Here is an 8,296-nt window from a genome sequence, read left to right on the forward strand (position 1 = left end):
TTCCTGTTTCCCGGAGGTAACCATTGTTAGTTTTTTGTATATCATCCTTCCAGAAAATTGCGTGTGTGAATCTACTCTTTGGAACACACACACACACACACACACACACACACACACAGATTTTCTAATTTTTTTTCTAACTCATTTTTGTCATCTAAAAGTGCATGTTGGAGGGGTGTCTGGGTAGCTCAGTGAATGTCTGACTTTGGCTCAGGTCATGATCTCACGGTTCGTGGGTTCAAGCCCCATGTCGGGCTCTGTGCTGACAGCTTGAAGCCTGGAGCCTGCTTTGCATTCTGTGTCTCCCGCTCTCTCTGCCCCTCCCCTGCTCGTGCTACCTCTCTCTCTCTCAAAAAATAAATAAAACATTAACAAAATTAAAAAATAAAATAAAAACTAAAAGTACATGTTGGATATTTCCCCATTTTTCTATTCGTACATAAAGATGAATTCTTATGAATTCTTTTTCAACAACCACATGGTATTCACTTCTATGAGTGAACCACGAATTGGCAGACATTGAGTTATTTCCAGTTACTGCTTTGTTTTGCGGTCACATGGGATGTTTCAGTGAATATCCTCCAACGTACGTCTTGGAACATCCAGGATACATTTTGGTGACAATGTGATGTAACTTCCAAGTTCTGATCATTTTTTCCCACCACCTTTTCTCAAATAACCCAGAGTTCCCCCCTGATTTGAATGCCAGCCTCACAGTATGCTTTATATTTATATAAACGTGCATATTTTCTCAACTATCTATTCTTCTCTGTTCTTCTGTCTGTTCCTGCCTGTGTGCCAAACCATCTAAACACTGCATCTTTGTAATGTTTTAATGTCAGGTGGGTCTTAGAACCCTCAGGATACTCTTGTTTTTTAGAATTTTCGTGGATATCCATTGTGCTTATTTTTCCCATTAGTTTTAGCATTATTTTTACAAACCTGCCCACCCTCCAGCCCCAATCTAGTGAGCACTTGCTTGGATGGAAAATCGACGTATTTTCACTATTGTGCCTTTCTATCCAATAATGAAAGATGAATATCCAAAACCTTTTGCACACTTGACTTGTTGGGAACATGTTATAATTTAGGGTGAGGAGTCCAGATTGCAGGTGAAGGTGGAGAAATCATGCAGAAGCCTGAGGCCAGGTCTTGGCTGCCGACACCATTTCCCGTCCGTGCAGAGCACAGGGAGACCTCTCCCACCTACTGACCAGCCCGGTGCAGGATGGAAAATCTGTTCGCTCACCAGTGGCCCGTTCAGCTCCGTGCTCTGTGCAGCGTGCCGTGCTGGTGTAGGAAGTGCAGACATGATTCAGAATCCTCGCCCTCAGGGTGCCTTTACATTAGGACAGGAAGCCCGAAATAAATAACAATGTTTGTTCACTTGCAAAAGACAAATAAGTTCCTAAAGTGTGTTAAAAATGACAACATATTCTGGGAATAGAGTGAACAAGACAGATGTCGTCCCTGCTGCTGGGGCCCTTGCAGCTTGGGGAGGGAGACAGACACAAAAGCTAGTGTTTTTTGAGCTGTGAGGAAAGCAGACAGGGGTCTGAGATGGAGTCATGGGTGACCCACATTAGCACGGTTGGTGAGGGCCTCCTGGAGAAGGTGACTCCCAGCTGAGACCTAGAAGAAAAGCTGACCAATGGGAAGACCAGGCATGGGTGCAAGTCTGGAAAAGCCTTGTTGTATTTGAAGAATTCATAATTAGAGTTTGAATTTACAGGATGTCCCAATAGCACGGGGGTGGATGATGGAAGGAGAAGGAACAGAGAGCAGGTGAGAAGAAAGCATCGGGTCATGTAGGACAAGTTGAGTGTAAGCTGGGTGTTAGATTTGGAGTTGGGTATGAGACGCAGGTCTCCAGAGAGCCTGGGGGTAGAGTCCCCAGGACCCAGCACGGGATCCACCAAATGAAGTGCAAATTCAAGGAAATTGATGTGATATTCCCAAAGAGCATCTAGGGAGGAAGAGCCTGCAGGATGAGGTCTTGAGAAGAGTTCCAGATGCTGAGAGAGAGAGAGAGAGAGAAGAAGGAGAAGGAGGAGGAGGAGGAGGAGGAGGAGGAGGAGAAGGAGAAGGAGAAGGGGAGAGGGGAGAGAGGGAAGAGAGAGAGAGGGTAGATGTGGCAGAGTGGGTCGGACAATGCTGAGTGCCAGGCAAGGGCAGGAGAGGGTCAGCGTGGGGGTTGTTCTGGGACAAGGTACGCGTGAAGGGTTCACCTCCTTAGTGCCGCAGGGACAGTGTTTGCGGTGTGGGGTGTGCAAGGTGTGCAGAGCAAGGAGGAGGATGTGTGTGTAGCTGAGGGAAGAGACGCCAGGGAGGAGTGAAGGAGGGCTGGCAGGTGTATGGACCCCAGTGTGAGCTGTGAAACCAGGGATTCCGTGTGTTCATAAGGCCAAGTGAGGACGGTTTCTCCAGGGATGGGCTTGTCTGGAAGGGGCAGCCGCAGAGGCGGGGTAAGGGATCCCAGCAGGGCCTGGCTGTGTTTGTGGGCGTCCTTGCACAATCCTGAAATCAGGCTTCACTGTGACCCTCACCTGTCTCTGTTTCTTTGAATGACGTTTTGTAAATTAAACAGAGACGGTGACCGCTTCCCTGTGCAGTGTCTGTGCTTGTTGGAGCCCTTGACGGCCGCCGGACTGTGAATATTGTTGGTGAGGCTTTAATCTCCAGGTCGACACACGGTCTACACTTCACCCTGAAACCAGGGCACCGATGTTACGTGACTGCATCAGAGTCGTTTGTCTTTTGGGTAACAAACTGTATTTGCTATGTCTAACTTTCATTCTTCTTATTCTGGTTATTTCTTTTCTGTTTTATTGCGTTCTGGGGGCAAAAATTTTAGAAATTTGTATTTAAATCAGTTCTATTCTTTTAAAAAAAATGTCATCACCATGTCCTATCCAGAAATTTATCTCAATGATTATACTGTTCTGTTTCATTTCATTTTAGAGATTAGTCAACTCCTGGGTTATTTGGAATCCAACATACTGCGTTATGTGACTTCATGTTAATTCTTCTTTGTGCTGGTTTCCAGCTGTCCCCGAATCGTTTCTGCAATAGTGGGTCTTTTCCACATCCATAGTTTGGCATAAATTAAGTTTTTATCGTAGCAGGATAAATTTTTTTTTTAATTTTTTTAATGTTTATTTATTTTTGAGGCAGAGAGAGACAGAGCATGAACGGGGAAGGGGCAGAGAGAGTGGGAGACACAGAACTGGAAGCAGGCTCCAGGCCCCGAGCCATCAGCCCAGAGCTCGACACGGGGCTCGAACTCGCGGACCGCGAGATCGTGACCTGAGCCGAAGTCGGACGCTCAACCGACTGAGCCACCCAGGTGCCCCAGGATATATTTTTTTGTTCCAGCCTGTTGGTTTTTTTTTTCTGTTCTGAAGTGATTATGTAGTTTTGATAATTGTTGCTTTATGGTATTTAAAAAACTCCAGCAGCATCTTTTCGTGTACTCATCTTTCGTAGATGGCTTCCCAGAAGAGGAGTTTTCTGACGCAGGCTGGCAGGTTCACAGAGAGACCCTCACTGCAACTGGCTCTGCATTAACCTGTTTGCATCAAGAATTATGACTTTTGAGGCCTCGTTTCACCTTTGCAACCAATAGCAGAGTATGTTGTGAAGCATTTTCCTTTACGTTTCTGAATCAGATGTTAAATTGCCTTTATTTAAACCGTATATTGGCAGTACTTATATATAAGGTTTATTTTTAGGCAGTTGGTGTTTGCAGATTCAAATGAGAGTCTGTTAAGCTTGTATTTCCCGGAAGCTAATTTCCTGACATTTTTCTAGACGCATGACTCTGTGGACATCGTCAGGTTTCTTCATCAGCACCTTTTCCCTCATAAAACATAATGAGTGATTCCATTCTTTTTAAAAATTTTTTTTGTGTTTATTTATATTTGAGAGAGAGAGAGACAGAGTGTGAGCAGGGGAGGGGCAGAGAGAGAGAATCCGAAGCAGGCTCCAGGCTCTGAGCTGTTGGCCCACAGCCCAACTCGGAGCTTGAACATCTGAATCATGAGATCATGACCTGAGCCAAAGTTGGACGCTTAACTGACTGAGCCACCCAGGTGTCCCCATGGGTGATTGCATTCTCATCCATATTTTGGGACACTTTTGGCCTCATAAGGAGCATACTCTCTTTTTTTAAATTTTTTAATGTTTATTTATTTTTGAGACAGAGAGAGACAGAGAATGAACAGGGAAGGGTCAGAGAGAGAAGGAGACACAGAATCCGAAGCAAGCTCCAGGCTCCGAGCTGTCAGCACAGAGCCAGATGAGGGGCTCGAACTCATGGACTGTGAGATCATGGCCTGAGCCGAAGTTGGACGCTCAACCGACTGAGCCACCCAGGCTCCCCAGGAGCATACTCTTTGAAAGGTGGTAGTTTGTTTTGGCTAGTGTATCAGGAAAATGTACCTTTGGTCTGTTAACCACTTCTTCTGTTACACATTTTGTGAGTAAACCTTTTGGGAAGGAGGTTCAGTATTGCTAGGTTCTCATTTTTCATTACTATTCAAGGCCCTTTCAGTCAGTTTTTTACTGTGAAGCCACATTTTATCTGAAATCTGGTAGGATCACAAACTTTTAAAAAATATGCATTATGACAAAAGAGGTGTAGCACTAATTCCTATATTTCAATCTGTCCTTTTCTCTCTGAGGTATTTTTAGGAAAGCAAACGTTTGTACAATTTTGATTTTGATTTTTTTTTTTAAGTTTATTTATTTTGAGAGTGAGTGAGTGAGCAGGGAGGGGCCAAGGGAGAGAGAATCCCAAGCAGCCTCCTCACTGTCAGTGCAGAACCTGATGCGAGGCTTGAACTCATGAACCGTGAGATCGTGACCTGAGCTGAAATTAAGAGTCGGATGCTTAACTGACTGAGCCACCCAGGTGCCCTCAATTTTGATTTTTAATTATAATGAATGCATATTCATGTGACATTCACCCACTAAATATTTATTTTTCTTTTTAAAATTTATTTATTTAATTTCAAGTTAAATAGAGTAGTATTGGTTTCTGAAGCAGAACCTAGCGATTCATCACTTAAATATTACTTTAATGTAAAAATTGGGTGGTTCCATTAAAAAAAGAGAACTTTACCTTATTCATTTGAACATTATAAATGGTAGATCTATATTATCTTTGATTATTTCATGCATTTATCTTTATTACTATCTTTGCTTCCTGTTTTCATTCATACAGTGTTTGTATGTGACGTCAGACTCTATTAAATTTAAAGTGCACCAGGAGGAGAGACTGTGGCTTTTTGACCTGGACCTTGGGGACAGTCAGGCGCGATTCCAACAGGGAGGGGCAGATAGCGCTCCTGGCGGAGGCAAGGTGAGGCCACAAGAGTGTGTTTAGGCAGCACACACAGTTCCTGTGGTTGGTGGGGAAGCACTGGGAACGGACGTGGGGGCAGGCAGGTCCCCGAGAGCCAGGCCGCGGGGTTAGGAGCTCTGGCTTATCTTTGGTAACGAGAGGCCCTTTGGAAGAGAGGATAACTCGGGTCAAGATGAAAATGGGACTGAGGTGTCAGGGGCGATGGCAGCAGATGATGAGTCCAGGGACAGAAACACGGAGACTGCACAGCACAGCAGTGGGGGCAATGGCCTGGCCGATCTGAGCCCCCCATGGTGCCTGAGAGACTTAGCTCTCGGCTGGAAACATGGGGTGGACAGTTTGGGGAATCAGGATGAAAATGGAGGGCATAGGCTGGAGACAGAGAAGCCTTAGTGAAGCAGCCCAGGAAAGCCTCCTTTCCCGGAAAGGTGAAGAAGAAGCTGGGCAGTGCTGGGGGGATGGGCGTGTGGGGGCAACCGCGTGGGACAGGGGACAGTCACCTCCATGAGTGGGGAGGCCTGGGAAGGCGCCCCCAGGACCCTCATTCCCGGGGAGCCCGTGACCTCTGAGGCAGAGGCTTTGAAAGAGCGTCTGAGGAGGTGAGGCCCAGAAGGTGGGCTGCGAGGGTGGCCAGGGGAAGGTCTGTCGGCTCGCTGGAGCTTTCCATTCACACGGACCCCTCCCTGCCCACCTCAGCTCCGCTCTGCCATCTGCGGGTGACACCCAGTAGCATCCCGGTCACCTCTGCCCACTGCCATTTTCCGTCTCCCTGTTTGGACGTCTCTGCCGACCTCTGGCCCTTGACCTCGATTTCACCCACAGACTCGGGCCGAAGTCACCTCTGAACTCCCCCCCCCACCCCCCCACCCCTCTTTCACCAACCAAAGGAGTTTTTAAAAAAAAAAAAGAGCCAAAAAAAAAAAAAAACCCAAAAACAAACAGTAAAGAGAAAAGACATTCCTCATAAACAGGCGACAGGAACAAAAGAATCTAAAATCTATTTTTCTGACCTCGGTGGGAGGATGCGGTAAATGAAGCCACACTCTTCAGTTAGCAGCACACCCTTATCTCCAGCCCACAACTGCCGTCTTGTTTTACTTGTTTTTCTGCTTAATTACCGTCCCCTGCCCGTGGCAACTCTTTGCTGGATTTTTATTTGTAGGTGGCTTGGAAAAATGTACTTTTGCGTGGCGTGCTGAATTCACAAAATACTGCCATAGGCTCACCTATCTCTTGTGTTTCCACTCTGCACATTATTAGGGTCAGCCCACGTTCTGCGTGTCACATGGTCCCCGTGTGCACGAGCATCTGTCACCTTGCCCTCCCCCGTTCCCAGGGCTGGGCTGGACATGAACCCATGTCCCTAGTACCACAGTGATGCTGCTGTGAGCCTAGGAGCTCCCGGGACGTCTACCCAGAAACCAGCCCCTGGGGCACAGAGGAAGGTGTGTGCAGGGCAGTGCCCTCACCAGCACAGCTGTGCCCAGCCTGCTGGGTGGTCCATACGTCACAGATGTGTCCCCACGTCCCCCGTTATTCAGCTGTCTGCTCTTTGTTAGTTTTGTTGTGTTAGTTCCCATCTGTCTAATCACTGGTGAGTCTGCGTGTCCATTCACACACACGTGGGCATTTCCGGGCGCTCCTCTGTGATTTAACTACTCGTGTTCTTTGCAAACTTTTCTGTCGGGTTCCTGCCTTCTTACTGATTTGTAGGCTTTCCTTTTTATATTCCACACCCGAGTCTCTTTGGCTTCAGACGTGTGGGTATCATCTCTCAGCCTGGCCTTTCCCTGTTAGCGTTGTCCCTGCTGTTGTCACTGGACCGCAGTATCGGACGCTGATGTAATCGAATGACTCCCTCATAGTTTGTGCTTTTGGGGCTCCTTTTCAGACGTCTTTCTCTACCCTCAGGCCACAGGTTGTTCTCTAACGTTATTTTCTACAAACGTTAAGAGTTTCACTTTTACACTTGGGTCTTTAACCCGTCTAGACGCGACCTTCACCTATGGCTCCAGGGAGGAACTGGCTGGATGTTTCCCTACTGTTGGAAGCCAGTTTTCACAACGTGGTCTGGTCCAGATTCTGTGCCTTCTCTCACTGATTTATGTCCGAAATTCAACCTCCTTTGCAAACATAGGTCTGTCTGCAAGCTCTGCCTTCTTCTGTTTTCTGTGTGATCTCGTCCCAGTACCATACAGCATCACCACCACGGTTTTGTGGGTCTTCTGTGCCTTTGGTAACCGATCTAAAAAGGGTTACGAAAAGCATGTTTCCAGAGCCCTCAGCGACACCCCCACCTTCTCCTTCTACTTTAATTCTTAAAGGCCTGTGTCAATATCAGCGCCAGACTTCTTCATTTTTGTTTATCAAAAACCTGGAAGCAAACTTTTTTTAGGAACAGAAACCATTGAGTATGTCCCAAGCTTCAGGGACACAGGGACCCAACGAGACGCTGATTTAAGATTCAGACAGAGGCTGAGCCTCCTCGGGCTGTGGGTCTGTGTCCCACAGAGGCCCTGGTGTACCATCGCCAGGACTGGGGCGGCAGGGGGGGGGGGACCCGGCACCAGAGGCTGCGCAACTGCTAAGTCAGTCCCGCAAGACTGGCTTCCCTGGGGTGAAGAGTCTCGGGAATCAGCACATGGCATTTAGGTGTTGGGAGAGTAACACCCTGAGTCAAGGGGAAGATGTTCTGTTACTATGTTCTCTTTGTGTAGTAAACACTTTAAAAAATTACCCACTGCTTTTTCACACCGTCCTCCCCTCAGTGAGCTCTGCTCCCTTCACCCCACTGTCCTCCACTCAGTGAGCTCTGGTCCTCTCACCCCAAGCTTGGCGCCTCTAGGACTCTCTGGTTTTGGGCAGAATTTTATTCTTCTTCATCCTGGGCTCAGGGCCCCCATATCTGCCCCCTCCAGCAACCTGCCTCTC

At 47.3% G+C, this 8,296-nt stretch overlaps 1 long non-coding RNA gene across 1 annotated transcript; it reads left to right on the plus strand.

Annotated features, from left to right (window-relative positions):
• Window positions 1–3,491: 3,491 nt before the first annotated feature.
• LOC121018384 (uncharacterized) lies at window positions 3,492–5,271 on the plus strand. The gene is made up of 2 exons (XR_005785185.1): window positions 3,492–3,629; window positions 5,225–5,271. It is a non-coding gene; the product is annotated as an uncharacterized LOC121018384 (long non-coding RNA).
• The last annotated feature ends 3,025 nt before the right edge of the window (window positions 5,272–8,296 follow it).

The sequence above is a fragment of the Herpailurus yagouaroundi genome, unplaced genomic scaffold (assembly GCF_014898765.1).
Source record: "Herpailurus yagouaroundi ecotype Mexico unplaced genomic scaffold, PumYag 219, whole genome shotgun sequence".
Lineage (NCBI taxonomy): Eukaryota > Metazoa > Chordata > Mammalia > Carnivora > Felidae > Herpailurus > Herpailurus yagouaroundi.